Consider the following 9,493-nt stretch of genomic DNA (forward strand, 5'->3'; position numbering starts at 1 on the left):
CTCATAAAAATTTAATTTAAGTTTCTTGTAGACATTTTTTTTTTGATAAAGGTAGAGAAACTTATGAGTAATCTTATATTACATCTTAGATTTAAAAAGAAAAATTTTTATGAATTCTCATCAAAATAATTTGCTATTTTTCGTGATTTTTCCGTATTTTGTCAAATTTGAACTTTAAATGCTTATAAATAAAAACTGTGACTAAGGTTTTTTAATTTTTTTCATCTGCCTTTGAAACAATAGCCTAGGAGCCTTCTATTAAATTTTCAAGCTTTTTTAACCAACAAATAAAATTTTATTGATATTTATAGAATAAAAAAATTGAAAACTGAGAATGTCCGTAAACAGCTCAAAAAGAGTCAAAATATTTTCAAAATTTTATGGTGCATAGAAAATGCTAATATAAACATTCAGTCAAAATTGCATGTCCCTATGGTCATTTGTTTTAGAGTTACACCAAAAATCAAAATCAATTTTCTCAAAAACTTTTGCGTAAAAATTCCGGTTTTTCCTTAATTTTTCTTTTGTTTTTCACGTCGCTTTTGAAAACTACTGGGAAATTTTTACTTATGACCCCCTCCCCCCCCAAAGTACTAACTAGATTCACTTTCCTATCAGAAAAGTTACTGTTGAAGAAAATCCAAGCACTTTTACTGTCCTAAAAGGTAATGACAGACACAAAAATAAAAAAATAAAACAAAAACACACATCATTGTAAAATCAATACATTCATCGTTCCACTCATAATCTTAAAAAAGTAACCTGTAAAGTAGAAAAAATCCATAGTTTATTTTAATTTAAAATTTACTAAAAATATTGTTTTAAAAATATTTTTTTTATTGATGTTTAAAACATCCGTTTTAAACGTTTCAAACAAATATTTTCATCAAATTTCAGTTTTTTTTTTTAATACATGTTTATTGAATTATTTTTAATGTATTTAAATAAACGTTCTCAAAATACCTACTACTGTATCTAGGATAGTAATTTACATTCCACGTTTAAATATAAAATATATTTTCATTACAATCAAAAATTGTTGTGAGTACCTACCCATATCTTAACAAGTACCTGTATATTAACTGCAGGTATAATATTATACCTAAACAGTTCATAAATTCATAATTATATTCAATTCAATCTCATTTGTCATTACAAGGAGAAATGTGTTGGTATTATTATGTTTGTTTTTTAAATTTTTTCTTCTCACACTTTTTTTACACACAACCAAGAATATTTAATGGACGGAAACTTTTGCGTTTATCGTCATTTAGAATTACAACGTTATACAAGTTTTGCGATCATGGTTATTTAAAATAGTGTATAGGTAACCTATTAAATTTAAGAAGTATAAAAAGTAATAACCAATGCGGGTAGAGAATGGCCCGGATACAGAATATAATATAATCAATTCTTAGATTGTTTACATGAAATAAAAATTTCTAACCAATAGACCTTTTAAATAATAGATTTTAAAATATTTCGTTTTGTGTTATTTTTTGTTTAATGATATTCTATAAATTATGATTTGCGTTATGTTTGTTTAATGATACATAATATATTTTGTTAATCGTTATGTTTTGTTTTTCGGTATTTAATTATTTTTGATTATCGCTTTCCGTTATAATTAAGTTTACTAATTTCATTTGTTTTTTTGTCAAATATAAATTTATAAACATAACGTTAATTTAACGTCTGCAAGCCCTGCTAAACCTAATGTCCGTATGCATTATCAATAAATTGTGTGCCACATAAGACATTGGTAGTTTAACATTTCTTAATATGTGACAAATAAATTGACTACGCATACGTTCATAAGACTTGTTTTAATATAATATTATGAAGTAAATAATAACATTATATGAAATAAAGGCCAAATTAAAAATATATTGGACCAATGGTCTTAGCTGACGTATTAATGTTTTTAAATAATACATAGTATATTATACAATATACAATATACATTTAATATAAATCTAATGCTTGTGAATATTACCGGCTAATGAATATTTCCACACATAATAATTACCAATATAGGTATTAGTTGTATCAGCATATTTTAACGGAAAAAAATTATACATTAGCATGTGTGTGCCTTGTAATAAGGCCCTAGTGTATCAATATACAATCCATCTTGGTTCAGCTTACGTTATCGACTAGCATTCGTCTTCATCAAAAAAATAAGAACTGATGTTTTTGTGTAATAACTTAAAAATCCGTTAAATTAAATATTCTTGTATTCTTAGTAGGTATACATTTTAAGTTTGTAGTAACGCGTATACGTTTATATACGCTAATTATAGTGGAGTTGGGGCATTGTACCTAAATATTATATTTTAAGGACGGCTCTGGACGGGGATGGTCGAGGAAAAATATGGAAAGCACCCTATATACTATATAGGGATGTATACAGTATACTCACGTATGTCTCAATTCATACATTTTCACGATATTAATATATTATTTTTTTACGGCGACAGTGTATGCCTAGCTTTGTGAAATAATTTGACCTAGATATGGGCAACCGCAAGTCACAATCAAGATTGGATTTAGCACTGGGTTATTTTTTTTAACGTGGTTTAAACTAGTTACTCTCTAAACGTTTCTGAGATCTCTAAAAACGATCTCTGAGATTTTCGTTCAATTCAATTGAGTTGTTTTTGAGATTAATAAGTTCATACATTTGGTTTTAACATATAGATTCTTTTACGAGGCGTGACAATTTGTAGCAAGCTTTTAAGTAGGTACCTAACATGCCCAAGTAATCAATGTCAACCATTTATATATTAAAAAAAAAAAATACGAATTTATAATATTTATTGTATAATCTACATTCAATGGCTACCATTAATAAACAACAAAAAAAAAGTTCAATTTGTACCGCGAATCTCAATATCCCTGTTTGACTGCCTCTTTAAAATGTAGCGTACATCGGAAAATCCTATCTTATTGCATTGTAATTTAGTGGATCCACCATTCCAAATTTCAGGTTCGTTCATTTTGTAGTATATATTATTGTTTAATGTTTCATTAATAACATTTTTATAAAAAATACAAATTATATACAAATAAGTAAATAACTCACAAATACATTTATTTCATACTAATTTTTGTTATATACAAGTAATTGTTAAATTATTATGAAACATATTTTGTTGTAATAGTTCTTTTACATTTTAATGTGTTCAAATTAAAATAAGGAGAGATTTAGACATTTTCTGTGCATATTGTAATAAATAATAATGTAATACAACCAATCCGTCCAATATTGTTTAAAATAACCAAATTATGTTTCTATTATATTTTAAAAAGTATTTTTGTACTGTTTGTATCATTATTATAATATGATTTGTTGATCAATCAAAATATATATTTTTATCTATTTCTTACCATCTTTTGATAATCTAAAAAGCCCAAAAAAACTCCTTACAGGATCCAAAATTATAAATCTGTCACTATCTAAACCTCTTATGGATAAGTTATCTTTAGAATTGAAATATATAAGACCTCCAGTGTAACATGAATCTGATGCTTGATTATCTTGATGTCGAGTTGAAGTACAACCAAGTATTTTTTCATCATTTTTCATAATATAGTATCCATTGATGTCATGTTTATCTGAATAGTATATCTATAATAAAAATAATTAATATACTTAGGTAATTGGTCATGATTCGGTTATTTCATAGTTTCATCTATAATAACTAAATTATTCTTAATAATTTTAATATTATTATTTTTTTTTTTATTATTGAACTTAACCCCGGTGCCCCGGTGCCCCGGTGCCTATGGCCATTAGCTGTTGTAGGGGATTATGAACTATGGTTGATAAGGTCGGTACGGTAGGGTGTTGTATTACGGTTGTTACGGTAGGTCGGTAAGCAAAGACGTTTATGTGTGGCAAGGTTTTTACTACTACGAACCCGGGTGGTCACCCATCCGGAAGCTAGAAGCTGTGGGTTTTACTTACTCTCAGTCGCATTCCGCCCCGCGCCAAGCCACATGTTAATATTATGATAGTATTTTAACCGACCTTTCAATATTTAGTTATAAATTCTGTAATGAAAATCGAAAATAACTTTTAGAAGGAATGAAGTAAAAAATTGTTTTAGAAATTAATATAAAAAAAAAAAAATATTGCCTTTGTTATTGATATATGATTGCTATCCTAAAATACATAAGTACCTCCTATGTAAGTATGTAACCCAGTTTAATAATATGGATCATGTTCTTACTTGAGCATAAACAAAATAAAGTCCTGGTTTTAATACTTCAACTTTGCCATTTTTCATCATGAAATGATTTGAGTTGTTTAGATTTATACCCCAACGATGTTGGGTCCAGTCTCTAAAATCACCATCTGGGTGTTTCAAACGTCCATTTCCTATGAAATTCAAATTTAATTATTTTCTTTAATTGCTTTAAAATTAATAAGAATACTTCATTAATAATGTAAATATATAATGATATTCAGTGGTTGATTCAAGCCCCCCCCCCCCTTCGGTAGTTATAAATTCGTAGTTGTAATAATATGAGTAAATAATGATTATAAGTCATCGTTCAGACTGGCTCCGGCACCGTCCGTTTTCGTCGTATACACTAGTGTCAATGTGAAGAACGGCCGATCACCGTAATTACTAATTACTAAAAAATCGATATACGATGATGATATGAACAAAGCGATGATGATGACTGTAATCTTATCTGTATTTTATGTTTGGTGTAGGACAACTTTTACTACCTATAATACATTATTTGAAAATATAAATGTGTTTAGTACGCCGAGTAACCTATATTTCGTGTATGTATTGTGCCAATGTAACATCGTGCCATCATGTGTGGTATCGTTCGTAATATTGTTTATAATAAAGTTACAAAAACGCCAGTGTTAATTTTTAAATCTTTTTTTAAAAAAAGGAAAATTTAATGACGATAATAATACTCTTTCTAAAAGTATCAATGTAGAAACTAAAAATATATTATCAGACAACAATATTATTATTCCAGAAAGATATTTTAAAGATTTTTTTTTTTACAATAATATATAAACTAATTTAATACATTTTAATGTTTTTTTCTAGTTTTTTAGTTTTTTGTTTTATAATATTCCAGTTGTTCAAAAAAGTTTTTAGAAATTAAATATACTTTATCAGTTTTTTATGTTGGAAAAATTTGAGTTATACTTTATTTGAAGACCTAACATCAATTCCTAAATTTTTCAGTTCTTACAAAATAATGGTGAAAAATGTTGGCTCTCACCCCCCCCCCCCCCCCAAAAAAAAAAAAACAAAAATTTTAGATCCACCACCGATAATATTATATTAATTCAACTACCTTAGATGACGTCATACCCGAATATTATGTTGTCTCTACCCTACTAACACATAATATACCAAAATGTATGTCCAGCAGTTTTAATTTTGGTAAATGGACATTTTCCCTCAAGACATTTTCCCGCCGATTGTTTTCGGTCTAGAAGAACACCTCCCCCCCCTCAATATATTTTTGACGTGGACATTTTCCCCTTTAAGTTAATTATTGACTAATAATATAATATTATATATTATTTAATTTGAATTTTTTTTTTAAATAAAATATAAAATTTATAAAATATTATTATTTTTATTAATATAATAGATTATAAATGTATATGTTTGATCTACTGAACTACTTACTAGAAATGAGGGGGAAATGCCCCAATAAAAATATATCGGGGGGGGGGGGGATGTCCGCGATTCTTAATTTTGTGTTGTTAGCTTTAATGTAAGAAATACATCACATGTGTTCTCTTGTTTTAATTTTTAAGTGATTCGTGAGCATTTTAAAATATTAATATTTTACATACTCATAACTAATTTGAAAATTAAAATATCGTAAAAAAGTCAACAAGAGAATACAGATAATGTTCTTACATTTAAGTTTGATAAAAGTGGCGTAATTATTGGAGGATATGGGAATATATCCCCACAGAGCTTTTTTTTTAATAACTTTAATAACTTATATAATATTTTTGTAAGCGTTTGCTATAAAATATAAAATAAAAAATATTTAAAATAAAAAATAATGGACAATGGTTATCTATTATCACAGTTAAAAGATGTATCTGATAAAAACTTATAACTTACGACTTTTGATATCATTTTTAACCGCCTAAAATTTACCCGTCTTAACCTTCTTAGTATAAACACAGAATAAATTAAAACTGTTAATATTGTTAATAATTATAATTTTTGTAAATTACATAATATGACTGTTATAGTATAACTGTAATGCCCATAAAAAAATTCTAAAATACCCTGAATAAAATGCTTTTATATCCTACAATACTTCATGCATTAAATTTTTTTTTTTTAATAAATTTGCTATAAATTCTTATATAAATTTATTATGCCTAAATGATAATATACAATTTAAAGGATAGTAAAAAAGTTTTACAGATAGAGCTGATCATTTTTGACTTCATTAATCTGGAAAAACAATTATTATTTCCATACGTAATTATTTTTTTTTTTCATATAGAGTTAGATTGTTTATTTATTTACCCGTATATAGTTAATGTTTTTCCAATTTATATAAAAATCATGTAAAAATCTTAAAATATACAAAAATAATAACCTTAAAATTTAAAATTGTTATTAAGAACGCTTGAATAGACTACAATATTGTTAGTGCATCGGGATGCAATAGGAAATCTTGAAGACATAATAGACATTTTAGCAAAAAAAAAAATGAAAAAGAAAAAATGGACTTTATTAATCAATAAATCATACATTTAATTGAATTTAATTGTTTACGTTATTATTTTTGAATTACCATTGACCATTTACCTCATTTAGTTTATAATAATCTTATGTATGACAATTTACGAACAAGGAGGATGTGGAGGGCATAGCCTACGATTATAAAAACTTATATCCCACCCCAGAACCAATTCCTAATTACGCCACTGTTTGATAATGTATTAATTCTCTCTAATATTTAAGCTAACAACACAAAATTGGAACTGGTGTATATTTTGATATATTATGCGTTAGTAAGACGGAGACTATACATGTAAGTACGATCTCCTCTTAAGTTAAATTATATGTTTTATTTAAAAATTATTATTACCATTATAATGTGGATGTATTTTGGTACTATATTTTGAAGAATCGCTTATAAAATGTGCTGCAGCATTTTCTGGAGTTTCTTTAAAATCTTCGTACAATTCTCCAATTTTTTTAGACTTTTGTCGTCTATAGGTCTTCATTGTATTTTTTTCTTGAATTCTTTCTACACCAGCCTTTCCATTTTTTGAGCTTTAATTAAAAATTAAAATTATAATTAAATTCAATTAGTTAGTAAATATTTTATCTTTTGAGTAATCGTTTTAATCTATTAGGTAAATATAACTAATGTAAATAATTATCTTAATATAATGAGTGTGTAATGTTAGCCTGACCTAGCTGTAATTTTTATATATCCATGATCTATTGATTATTGTTCCTACATAACCTAACTTAAATAAATCAATGCTAATGTATAAAATAATTGTATTAAAAAAAAATAATTTCATATAAGAAATTCAGACTTATATGACAGGTTGACTGGTCATATGATTTACATTCATTGTGTTATTACTAAAAAGAAACTTTATTAATATTAGTTGAATATCAATAAGATCCTATTAAAAAGGTTTATCTACAAGGAATAATATTCCTAATGTCCATATGCATGATAGTCAATTTTTATGTCACATACTCACATAAGGCATAGTATAAAATGTATTATGTGACACATACTTGACTATGCATACGAACATAAGTGTATAAAAAATATTACCTATTTAGTTCATTTTTTACTATAGTTGTTGCATCAATCACTGCGTTACGCCGTTCTCTGGTTTTTGGTTTATTTGATTCATTTGAATGATATTGATTTGCTGGCCAATTATTGTCCATTAAGTCTTTGCCCATAAATCGATCTCCTTCATCATAGTCTTCTGCAACTTCTTCATAGTCGTTGCCACCAGTTTTAGATTTATGTTGATCTTTGTATGTATTGCTTACATGTTTAGCTACAAGTTCATATCTAACTATGTCAGTGAAGGTGTTCAAATCACGAATTGCATCCTCAACTGTACCTACAAGTCGATTGATCGATTGATTAGTGTCCACGTGCCATTTGTAGGACAACGTAACAGTCAAGAGACAACTGAATATGCATAATAAAACGGAAAAAATTAGAACAATCATTTGTATCGGTATAGAAGGTATTGGAAATTGTTTGGTAGACGGCAACATTTTGTAATTTCGAGCGAATCCGTTGCCTACAACGTCCATGTTTTGAGGACTTAGCTTTGTAACTTGTATGTTGGTGGTTAACATACTTCTGGGACGTAGCAGAGCAAATCTTGTTCTGTAATGATTTCCATAATGTTTCTCTTATAACATCGAATGTTTTTTGAACCCGGATATGTAAAGTAAACATTTTTATCTAATCTTTAAATAAACTTTGGTAGGAATTTTATCAATAGAAATGTAAATAGTTTCATTTGTGTGTTTAATACAGCTGCTTCTAAATGATTTATAATTGATTTCGGTATTATTATTCAAAATAATTATCACATTGAGTCGACTACTATTTAATAGGAGTTTTAACATGTACATTAATTGTTTATTTAGGTGTTAGGTAGGTTTGTTAATACGTTATATTATATTATATACTTGTTAAACTATCAATAGGTATGTATCGAAATATCGAATTACCTACTATGATTTATGGTTTGCTCAACTTCATAGCGTGTAGTAATTATTTATGCATCAGTTATACATAATATAATACATATTCAGTATTTATAATTATTTTTTATAATAATTATTGGCCGCTATAGAGGTGGTGTATTGATTTTGTGTTATGAATTATTATGATAATACATTTGAAAACATTAAGCAATTGTTAATGTATAGTGTATAGAAAATGCAAATAAAAACGACCAGTGAAAATTGCATGTATATACGTTAATTTGTTTTAGAGTTACACCTAAAACCAAAATCGATTTTGCGTAAAAATTCCCGTTTTTCCTTAATTTTTATGTTGTTTTACCCGCCCCTTATGAAAACTATTGGGAATTTTAAAATTTGACCTCCTGAATGCACTAACTAGATTCACTTTCCCATCGAATAAAATACTGTTGAAGATAATCGAAGCAGTTTTACTGCCCCAAACCGTGATGACAGACACAAAAATTTAAAAAATTAAAAAATTAAAAAAAAAAAACACAGATCATTGTTAGACTAAGATATTAATATTATACAGGATTATGGAACACAAATAATATTTGTTGGGGACTTCAGCACTTCACCACTAGTTTGGATTGAGGTGGTAAAATAACACAACACGTTTACACATACTCATACTCATACACGTATCTATTTTATAAAACACTAAAAATTACACCTAATAAGTAATAACTAATATCGTATATGAGTATATGTGTTTTATTATGGATATT

General features: G+C 27.0%; 1 pseudogene; it reads right to left on the minus strand.

Moving 5' to 3' along the window:
* Positions 1-2,870: 2,870 nt before the first annotated feature.
* On the minus strand, positions 2,871-9,262 carry LOC132934615 (protein eiger-like; annotated as a pseudogene).
* Between the last annotated feature and the right edge of the window lie 231 nt (positions 9,263-9,493).

This window comes from Metopolophium dirhodum, chromosome 1, assembly GCF_019925205.1.
Source record: "Metopolophium dirhodum isolate CAU chromosome 1, ASM1992520v1, whole genome shotgun sequence".
NCBI classification, from domain to species: domain Eukaryota; kingdom Metazoa; phylum Arthropoda; class Insecta; order Hemiptera; family Aphididae; genus Metopolophium; species Metopolophium dirhodum.